The sequence below is a fragment of the Hibiscus syriacus genome, unplaced genomic scaffold (assembly GCF_006381635.1).
Source record: "Hibiscus syriacus cultivar Baekdansim isolate YM2019G1 unplaced genomic scaffold, ASM638163v2 tig00111005_pilon, whole genome shotgun sequence".
NCBI classification, from domain to species: domain Eukaryota; kingdom Viridiplantae; phylum Streptophyta; class Magnoliopsida; order Malvales; family Malvaceae; genus Hibiscus; species Hibiscus syriacus.
In genome coordinates this window covers 1,085,578-1,096,615 of record NW_024062949.1, presented here as the reverse complement: position 1 = coordinate 1,096,615, position 11,038 = coordinate 1,085,578, and the positions used below count along the sequence as shown (strand labels likewise).

General features: G+C 36.1%; 2 pseudogenes; one reads left to right on the top strand and one right to left on the bottom strand.

Moving 5' to 3' along the window:
* The first annotated feature begins 3,546 nt into the window (after positions 1 to 3,546).
* LOC120149437 lies at positions 3,547 to 8,112 on the top strand (annotated as a pseudogene).
* Positions 8,113 to 8,526: 414 nt separating this feature from the next.
* Positions 8,527 to 10,623, bottom strand: LOC120149528 (annotated as a pseudogene).
* Between the last annotated feature and the right edge of the window lie 415 nt (positions 10,624 to 11,038).

Here is an 11,038-nt window from a genome sequence, read left to right as displayed (position 1 = left end):
GTATTAAATTTAATGAGGAAATTAAAAAGATTTAAAGTACACTGAGTGAAATATTAGAGAGAGTAAAGTTAAGTTACTAAATTTGTAATTTACCCTTTAAATTATTTTAGTTAACAATTACATGGCAATGTGCAGAAACAATTTTACCACGTGTCAAGTTTTTAGATCTTCATTTTCTCCGTTTACGTCTCATGGCCTTGCCGGATCAATATTATCCTCTCAGTAAGCTCTTATTTGATCTGAATCGAGTAATTTGTAGCTGACGACAACTGAACAGAAATGAAACGAATAGAGCTTATATGCTTATCACTTGTCCCGCTGATCCGACCTCACCCGATCGGGTCGGACTTGTTTTTTAAAATTTCAGGTTTGAATCGAGTTTTTTCGAAGTTATATTCGGGTCGGGTCAGACTTAAGTTTAGGGTAAAAATACCCAATCCAACTCAACCCGAAAAATTATAATTTTAATTTATATATTTAAAAATAATTACAATAATATTCATCTATATTTTATTTTTCAAATAAAACTCTTTTTTTATTGAATAAAAGTAATATCTTTTTGAATAAATATGTTATTTCAGGTCGGATCAGGTCAAGTTCGAATTTTATCTAAAAAAGACTAATTCGGATCGAATGAAAGGTGTATATTTTTTGGTCGGATTCAAATCGGATAGAAGATGTATAGTTTTCGGATCAAATCGGATGGACCGAAAATCCGACTCGACCTAATTATGCTTGATCTCTATGAGGCAAAAGTCTAGACAAAATCTGCCAAATTATGCTCCCGTTTCTTCTGGAAAGGAACCGATTCTGCAGCTATTGGTGCGAGAGTCAGTTGGGACAAAATCTGCCAACTTAAATCCGAGGGTGGTCTGGGCCTGAAAAATCTTAAATGCTGGAACCGAGCTTGCATGATCAAACTTATCAAAAACATTCTTGCTGGAGAAGGTTCATTATGGGTTGCTTGGATCAACGATAATGTTTTAAAGGAGTATAGTTTCTGGCATATTGAGGGAGGCTCGAAATTCAGTTGGAGTTTTAATCGATTGCTCAAGCTACGTGATGAAGCTCTTTCTGCCATTCCAAACAGAACCTCTACCATAAGGGAAATATGGAAAGAAATCAGAATTAGTGGGGAAAAAGCTTCTTGGCGATCCTTGATTTGGTTCCCACTTCATATTCCGAAGCATAGCATTATTACTTGGATGGCTCTCCAAGATCGACTTCCTACTCGAGAATGACTTCAACGTATGGGGATTACTACTTCCGTGGACTGCACTCTATGTAATCCATCAATGGAAACTCGTTCCCATTTGTTCTTCGATTGTTCAACTGCTTCATATCTATGGGAAGCAATATTTTCACATAATGGGATAAAGAAATTTGTTTCAGCTTGGGAAGACATGGTTATTTGGGCTACAAACACTTGGAAAGGCAAGTCTCTCATTGTAACAATTTTAAAAATTGCGTGGTGTGCTTCAATCTATTTTATGTGGGAGGAACGCAACCGAAGAATTTTTCAAAACCAAACAAGAACTGTTGAAGATCTCTTCATTTACATCAAAGAAGTTGTTGAAATCAAATTAAGGGGGAAAACTATCAATAGGAATGATAATATTAACTCTTTCCTTTGTAACTCTTGGGGTATAGATTAAACCGATCTTTCTTTGTTGTAAGTTGATTGTACATTATTTTTGTGATCGGTTATTTTTGTAGCAGCTACTGCTTTCTAACACAAAGTTTATGTACACTTTTATATCTCCCATTGCTTAATTCGATTAGAAATTAAAATAAAATAAAATTTAAATAATAAAATGGTACTTATAAATGTAATTAATTTATTTTTTCATTTTATTCGATAAAAATACTCCCTCTTAATCTTAAAACCCAAAATGATTTTTTTTTTAAATTGTTCTTTTCTTGGTATAATGGAAGGATGGTGGAGAGTGGTGAGTGGGAAATGAAAGATACTTTTCTTAGATTAATCTATACACATTTTGAATATGATTCCATTATTCAACTCTTTTCTTACATAAATATTATTAGCTGATGAGAAATTTATGCAATAAATTTGAGGTTTTCTTTTGAATGATTTGGACTCTTAACAGACACACGTACGTACACAGAATTTTATGTTGGGATGTATTTGAATTTATAAAATTTTAGTGAATAAAAATAAATTTTTTATAGTTTTAAATTATTAAGAGGGACGATTTTCTCACCCATCCCGTCTAGGTCCATCCCTGATTCTCGAGACTTTGTTAGATAAAAATGGGTGAAAAAAAGAAGATAAACCATAAAATGGCGAAAGTGTTTGTCAGGTCCTTTTATTAGAAATTATATCAATTTAGCCTTCTTTATTATCAATTAGATCAAATTAATACATCTATCATGAAAACTTATTCAAATTTATTCCTCTACTATTAAATGGGTTAACTTCGTCCTTGTACTCGTAAAAAGAATCAGATAATACCAAATTTTTATGAATTTAACATTTACGGTTTGAATGTTTGAAGTTTCGAAAATTTGAAGATCATTCTATAATAGTTTAACAAATTTAATAATTATTTTATAATTTTTAAAATTTAATAATCAAAAGAGTTAATTGCATTATTTATAGTCTTCAAATTATGATCCTCAGTTTAAATTAGTCCTTAAACTTTAAATATTTTAAATTCAACCTCAAACTATGATTTTCATTCTAAATTGGTCCTTAAACTTATGAAAATTCCAAATTCATCCATAAACTATGACCCTCATTCAAAATTAGTCTCCTAACTTTTGAACGTTCCAATAACTTCCCCCCAAATCATTCAAAAGTTTGGGGATAACATTAAAATATTAAAAATTTTGGGGATCAATATAGAATGAGGGCCACAATTTGAGGATGAATTCATAATTTTTAAATTTTAGGGACTAATTTAGAATGAGAGTCATAGTTTAGGGATGAAATTAAAATATTTAAAAGTTTAGGGACTAATTTAGAACAAGGTTCGTAGTTTGAGGATGCATAGTGCAATTAACTCTAATCAAAGTGATCATTTGAGTATAATTCAATGAAATTTCGTGTTTGTGCTTAATAATAGATGAGACTAAATTGATCTATTTGATAATAGAGGAACAAAATTAATTGTCCTATATAATAAAGTGACCCGACATGTACTTTGATTATAACAAGTGTAGACCTACTGTGCAAAGTCTACCTCCTTTCCTCTTCTACGCATCCGTAAAGTGAAAAATGTTGGACACGTGGCGTCCAAAAAAAAGCGATTACAAAATGGTCGGAATACTCGAACAGGCCACTCGCTCGCCATTATCTCCCACGTTCTTACATTATCCCGTTGAAACCGGCGCGTGCGTCTCTCTTTGTAACTTAAAATCTTTTTCGACGACAAAGCAAAACGCAGCGGAAGCATCATAAAAGAACACGACAGTCAAAGAAAAACACATTAATGATTGAAAATAAATATTTAAATATATTCATAAAAAAAACACGGCTTTTAATTCTTAAAGGACTCCATATCTTCTTCTACCTCTTGTCAAAATTGTTCTTTTCTCTGTGGAATTTTTACCTTCGCTTTCTCATCACGACAACCGTCTTCACGCATTGCCGAAGTTGACTGCTTTAGACTTATCCTCTCTTCACTTATTCCCACCTTTTTCATTCCTTGCTTTTTTTCTGTATACTTTCTCATGTTGTAAATTATAGCCAAAAAGAAAACTTTTCGTTTTTTTAATTCGGTTCTCTCTCTATCTCTTTTCTGGGTTTTGAATTTTTCATGTAAAGATGTCTTTTAGCTGTGTAAGTTTCTTCAAAACTCTCTGTTCCGGCAAGGGTTTGATTCCCCCCCTTTTTTGGTGATTTTCTGCTTCATTTTCGCTTTAATTTCAGAGCAGGTTGAGTCTTACTGTTGCTTGTTGTTTTGTGAACGAGAGAAGCTTATTTGGTTTGTTTAATAATTCAAATTTAGTTATATTTCTCTGTTTATGGTAATTCATCTGCTTGATTGAGGTTTATTTTAGTCTGGTATGGAATTTTCAGTGCGGTTCTGTAATCCATTGTTTGGTTATAGCCTGTGGGAAGATGAGAGAGAAAGAAGGATATTGAATTTTGAATATATTATGATGTTTATTATTTGCTATTATGATAACCAAAACTGGCCAGAATCTTAGATTGAATGAAGATATCATTTTCAGTTTGTCAGATTTGGATTGTATTGTTTTCAATGATGATTCTATCTGTGAATTACCTGATTTTCGGTTGGTGGTCTCCGTTGTTCTTTTATGTTCGTTTACGTTTATTTGATCAATGATTTCTTAGACGGATTTAAAAGATTCACATCGACTCGATGACGGCAGACACTTTTAGTTGCAATCTTAAGTTTGTTCGGTTTTTCCTTTGATTGTATTGGCTTTAAGCATGATTTCACCTGCGGCTTACCTGGCTTCTGTGGTCTCCTCTCTTCTATGTTTTTAACATTTGGTCCATGGTGATTTGATCAATACGTTCTTAGTTAGAAGGGTGCATTTCGACTCAGTGATTAAGTGGAAAACACTCGTAAAACGACTCAAAGAAATTCAATCGTTTCTCTTTGTCTTAGGACTTTCTTTCTGGTTTTCTTCCTTTATTTTTGCTGTTTTATTTGACTATCTAATCTTTATAATGATATGGAATGTGAATATAAATTCCTCTGCTTTCCGTTACAGGCTTCTGCGATGTCGGATTCAAAGAGTAGGGCATGCCTCTGCAGTCTCTTTGTTGTAGCTTCTTTGTTTTGTGGTGCTTATTTCATTGGCAGCGGATTTATCGCTAAGGAATACAACGATGTATGTGTTTCTGCTTTCGCAATTTAATTTTTCCTTTCTGGTGAGGAACTGTGTTATTATACTCAGTGATGCCCAAGGCATGCGAAGAGTAGTTAAAGCTGATATAGGTTTCTTCTAATTCTTTTAACTTCGGCAACATGGTTGTGAAGTTCAAATTCGGTTCCACTTGTTGATGCATGAAAGCACAATATCACCTTTTATTACCGGATGAAAGTGTAAACTATAAAAACTCGTCGCAGACGAGAATAAATAGTACGTGCACACACTAAAACACTTCTCACACATAAAATGAAGTTCAGAACTTTGCGGTTCAATGCGACTTCAACTTTATGTGGATGCTCTTTTATTGGATTATAATGGCTGAAAGTTTTTTGTCTCGTATCATATAGTTTTGAATCGTGTATGCAGAGATTGTCGAGATGGGAGGTTATGAATATGCTTCAGAACTCGAAATCTGCTATGTGCAAGGTTGGTCTTCTTTTTGAAAAAAAAAGGTCTTTAGGATAGTGCATCAAGTGTACTTTTAAATGTTTTGTAATATACGATTCTCTTCTGAATCTTGTTCTTTTTCATATAGGTTCGGTGTCGGCCTCCTGGAAGCGAGGTTTTACCTGAAGGAATTGTAGTCAAAACATCAAACCTGGAAATGAGACCGTTATGGAGCGACACTGTGAAACCTGTACTCTTGAAAATTTTCTATACCGACACGCTTCAATCACTTTCTTCTGCTACTCGATAAACCTTATTTGATTGTCTTTTATGCTTACATTTCAATTATAGGGCAATCTAGAGCCATCTGCAAACTTGTTAGCCATTGCTGTTGGAATTAAGCAAAAGGAAATTGTGGATCAAATCATTAAAAAGGTACCCCGACTTCTCAAATGTCTTTTTATTTCAAATTATCTTTTTTATACTCGGTTTTAACAATGATCATCGATTTACAGTTTCCTGCAAGAGATTTTATTATGATGCTTTTCCACTATGATGGTGTTGTGGATGCATGGAAAGATTTGGAATGGAATGACCGGGCCATACATTTATCTGCAGTGAATCAAACGAAATGGTAAATGCCGTTTATTTGGAGATTTTTATCTTCCTTGTTCACTTCTGGCTGCATCTGCAAGCATGTCTTATGGACGCTGATCCACTGGTAAGATATGTTGTTCTAGGTGGTTTGCCAAACGTTTCTTGCATCCGGATATAGTTGCCGAATATAAGTATATATTCCTCTGGGATGAAGACCTTGGTGTAGATAACTTTGACCCGACACGGTAAGTATATCCTACATTTATGTGATTAAGATTTGATCTTCCCTAAGTTTTTCATCTCATAGTTTAGAGTTGGCCTCTAACCGTATTCGAGTATTACAGAAATGCATGTGCACAGAAACTGTGTCCCTGTTTGTTTTTCACACATTTGTTAAGTCTGAATTTTGGATTCTGAGATTAAAACGTATCAAACTTTCTGTAGATATTTGTCTATTGTTGAAGATGAGGGACTTGAGATATCACAACCTGCACTAGATCCTGCCAAGTCCGACGTGCATCATCAAATCACAGCACGCAAAAGGAACTCCAAATTGCACAGGTTCGTTGTGTAAACCAGTAGAATGTCCTTTCGGAACAGTTCTCCTGTTCCACTCAAAAGAAAAATTTAGCGGGGAAACTGTACTGACCCGGACCCTATCAACTGTTAACGACGGTTCAAAATAGTTTCTTATGATCTCGTTAGTCGTTATGCGTGAAGATCAGACATGTATTTTCCTATATTTCTTAAGAATGTTCTATTAATGATAGATCCAATTTATCTCGTTCGAACAGAAGGATATACAAGTTTAAAGGCAGTGGAAGGTGCGATAGCCGTAGCACTGCTCCTCCTTGTATCGGGTAAACTAGCAGTAACTGCATGGCTCTTGGGTGCTATCTTCGGAATTCAACGCCATTTGCATTGTGATAACTTATTGTTATTCTTAGGCAGCTAATAAAATATGTTTTGCAGATGGGTGGAAATGATGGCCCCGGTGTTCTCTAGAGCTGCCTGGCGCTGTGCTTGGTATATGATCCAGGTATGAAGTATTTTCGTGAGCACTCGGTCATATTGGTAGAACATCGACCGAGTACTTTTACAACATAATGACATTTTTTTCGGCTGTATTTATTGAACTACCAACATTTCGAACTTTGCGGTTATTTTCACAACGTGATTCCAAGGACTTCAGCAAATAAGATCTGGTTACATATACCTTTATTGTAACTGTTCCGTAATATTCCTTTGGCCTACAGAATGATTTGATCCATGCTTGGGGCCTCGACAAGCAGCTCGGTTATTGTGCACAAGTAACTTTTTGAATCATAAAGTTTGTTTCCGATTCACATGGGCATTCCGGTGATATTTGGACTCTAATGCAGGGGGATCGTATGAAAATGTTGGAGTGGTTGACGCCCAGTACATAGTTCATTTGGGTCTTCCAACACTAGGTGTCGTGGCCAAAACCGAGGCAAGTATTCTTCAAAACTCATGTAAATGGAAGGGGATCATAGTTCTAGACAGCAACTCGACATTATACTATGAAAACGACTAGAAGACACTCTTACCCAGCATATTCATGTCAAATTCGCTGTTTGTTGCTAACAGTCATTCTTCTTGGTGATGCAGTTAAATTCCACGCAAGTGAATATTACTCGGACTCGGACGGAGCACCTCTCTAACCAAGAAGCATCAGTATGTTTTTGTGAATATCATTTTGCCAAACATAAGAGCCTTTTTCGACAATTTATAACACTGTCCGTCTTCTTCGAAATTGCAGGCACCGTCAGAATCCCATGCAGTTGACAATAGACCGGAAGTAAGGCCACTTAGACATTGCTTTCAAAGTTGTCCAATGAAATCGATTTCACTTAATGTGTAACCGTTCTTTACGTACGAATTATAACGTGGTTTCAGGTGAGAAGACAGTCCTTCATCGAAATGCAAATGTTCCGTAAAAGATGGGAAAATGCTGTCAAGGAAGAAAAATGTTGGATTGACCCTTACCAACAATCATCACTTAACTAAAGCACCAACTTCAAACATGTACGTCACTTTTCTCAACGCGAATTTGTGAGAGATAACGAGGTCAGTGAACAGCTCGGTATATGAAATCACCAACTTCGGAACCACTGCGAGTAAAGGAGCCTTGTATTATAGATAATTGATGCTTGTAATATTGGTTTTGATTGTTATTCATTGTTCATTTAATGACGATGTAAATATGTTTTTGTTGTCTGAGAAATGTTACTGTTTTGCAATGTTCTTGTCAAGGCCACAATCACTTGGAGTTGGTGACTATCATAAGCTTCTTTGTTTCTTTGCTTCATATTGCTTTGTTTTCCTTGCAAGAAAAGGTTTTTAAACTATGGTTAAATTTTAAAACATTCTATTAAGTACAAATATTTCTAATCCATAATGGACTAAACAAGCCACTATAGTTTAGTTATTTGAATGAGGCATTCGACGGAATTGTCTATTTCAGCCATATTCATCCATTTAGAGATTGGAATAGGCATTCTCAAGATCTGGTGCACACTTATAACCATAACGATATCGTTCGACATTTTTGAGCAATAGTGTTGGCCAAAACACAATCTAAACCTAAGTTTTCCCTTGGCTCTCCAAAACGGCAATTGGAAGATGGAAACGACCTAGATATGCACAGAACGACTGATGGCAATCTTGCGAACAATTACCGAGCCATTTACGCCAAGGGTCACATCTACTAAGCTTCTTCGTTTCTTCTTCCCTTTCCATGTCTTGACCTCCTGGGTGCCTCATTCTCACTTTCACTGTCTTCGTTTCTGAAGCTGTTTCCAGCAGCATGTGAAACTGCCTTTTATACTTCATGCTGATATTGTGTCTCGTGATCCAACCCACCCCGGGACCGGTCATGTCCTGACCTCTACTCTGTTCTGATACTGCACTATATATGTCATTGGTTGGTGTCCTCTGATCTCTTTTAATAGGCAGGCCTACCAGAATTTTGTGAGGGAGGTGCTGGATGTCCAAGAAACGTAGGGGCATGCCAATGGCCAGCCACCTCGAGGAGGATTTGCCCCCATAAACGGAGCATGCCCTGGACCCATCATCATCCCAAGTCCACCACCTGGAAACATTGGCCCAAGTTGTGGAGGTCGTCCTGGAAACATCATGCCACATGCAGAGCCTCTAAAATCCCCAGAAAACCTTGGCCCAAATGGAGTAAATGGACGAGGAGCATCAAAGACATCCGACATCCTGAAACCATCAGGTGTGACTGATCCATAAGAAAATCCATCACCGCCCATCATCATAGGTGGAAAACCACGCATCCCGGGCATTGGTCTGGCTCCATGGGCTAGTGGCATGTGAGGGAGCCACATCATTCCTCCGCCCTGATCTGCAGCACCAAAGCTTTCATCCTCCTCACTTTCTTCCCCTTCCTCTTCTTCATTTTCCTCAAATGGAACGATATCTGGGTTCTCTCCTGCAATATCTGAATTTACTCCCTTTGCTTCCTCTTGTTCACGTTTGATTCTGCTTCCAGTGAAATTGCCTGTATCCATGGGAATAAAAAGATGAATACGCTCTCAGTCTGTCCGCATCTAATCAACCTTCCAGTGGAAAATGAAGTAAACATCGCTCATCAGTCAACTGAGTCTAATCTCATGAGGATAATCATAGTTCAACTCCCCACAAGAACGCATACGCATTTATCACTAACACCGCCTGCAGAGAATGACTTATTAGGAGGGCTATCTGCCTGTCTTAAATCGATATTTATATCATATATGGACCTCACATTTATGTACATAAACGAAATCATAATTAGCACCAAGCAGTAGAACACAATATTTATATCATATTTTCTTTCCCTGACCTTTTATGCCATAAAAGAATAAACCTTTCCACTACCAAAAAAAATTGTTTGTTGTATCTAAAGCTGCAAAAAGTTTAGTTACGATAACTTAATTGTTCTTTCTAGACATGCGAATATAGGAATAAAGGTTAATTTATTAAACTCTTAGGCCTTAACTGTACTATCTAAGGAAAAAATTTACACATTTTTAGACCACCCTAAAATAAAATAAAAAAATACAAGAGCTTGAGGGAGTAAACAACACGGAATACATGCAGGAAAAAGAGCAACTAACTGTTTTAGGTTATTATGAAACTAGTTACACCTGATGGATGATGTGTCTGTTGTAATTCAATTAAGAACACATCATATCTCCATCCAAAGCAAAAACAATTAAAGACCCCAGGACTATGACCACACCTTGATGTTCCTTGAGGCAAAGGTATGGCACTTCTGTTCGCCTGGTTAGACTGACCATTGGGGACATTTTGTATTCGAGTCTGGCTGACCTGTTGTTGGAGGTGTTGAAATTGTTCTTGTTGCTGCTGCACTTCTGCAGACTCTGTTGCAGAAGGTTTTCCAGCTTTTCCTTGGTTTACTACATTGTTCTGTCCTTGTGGAATCTGAGGTTTTTCAGTCTGTTGGGAAAAGCCGGCATTCCGCTGTTGAAAAAATTTATTATTATAATTGTAAGATGTTAATTGCTGAATCTTTTGCAGGACTTCTTCCACCAGGGCCGGGAACGTTGGAGCCTTGTGCAAATTCTTAAAAAGAAACCTTAATTTTTTTTTTTTAAAGAATATCATATTCTATGATATATATTAAGAATATAAAAAATCATCTATAACACTTTCAGTATTAACTTCTTCCAAAATATCGTTCTCAATGGCCATTAAAGCAAATCCATTTAGCCTTTCTTGTGGCATGGTTGTCCATTTAGCACAGTACTAATTATTGGTATTTCTCATATGACTTCAACAAGATTTAATCGCAAATTATGTGGTTTTGGGCTCAAAAATTTTATCACTAATCCATAATATTTTGTTTACTTTTTTATTATAACAATAATAATAAATCTATTTTTTTTTGCTCTTACTATTCCGGGGCCTTGTTCAGTCATGCACGTTGCGCCGTTCTAGCCCCGCCTTTGCCCTTTATTTTGTTAAAAATGGTGAGGGCTATATATAACTGTTTGATATTTTATAGATACTATATAGTTCTGTTTCATTAGGTAAGCTTTATCTCTACGTGCAACTGCAACCCACAAGGCTTTAAGTTTTAAAACCCTAACTAGAAATAAACTATAGTTAGATCGATATTATGATGCTATCACTGTTATAT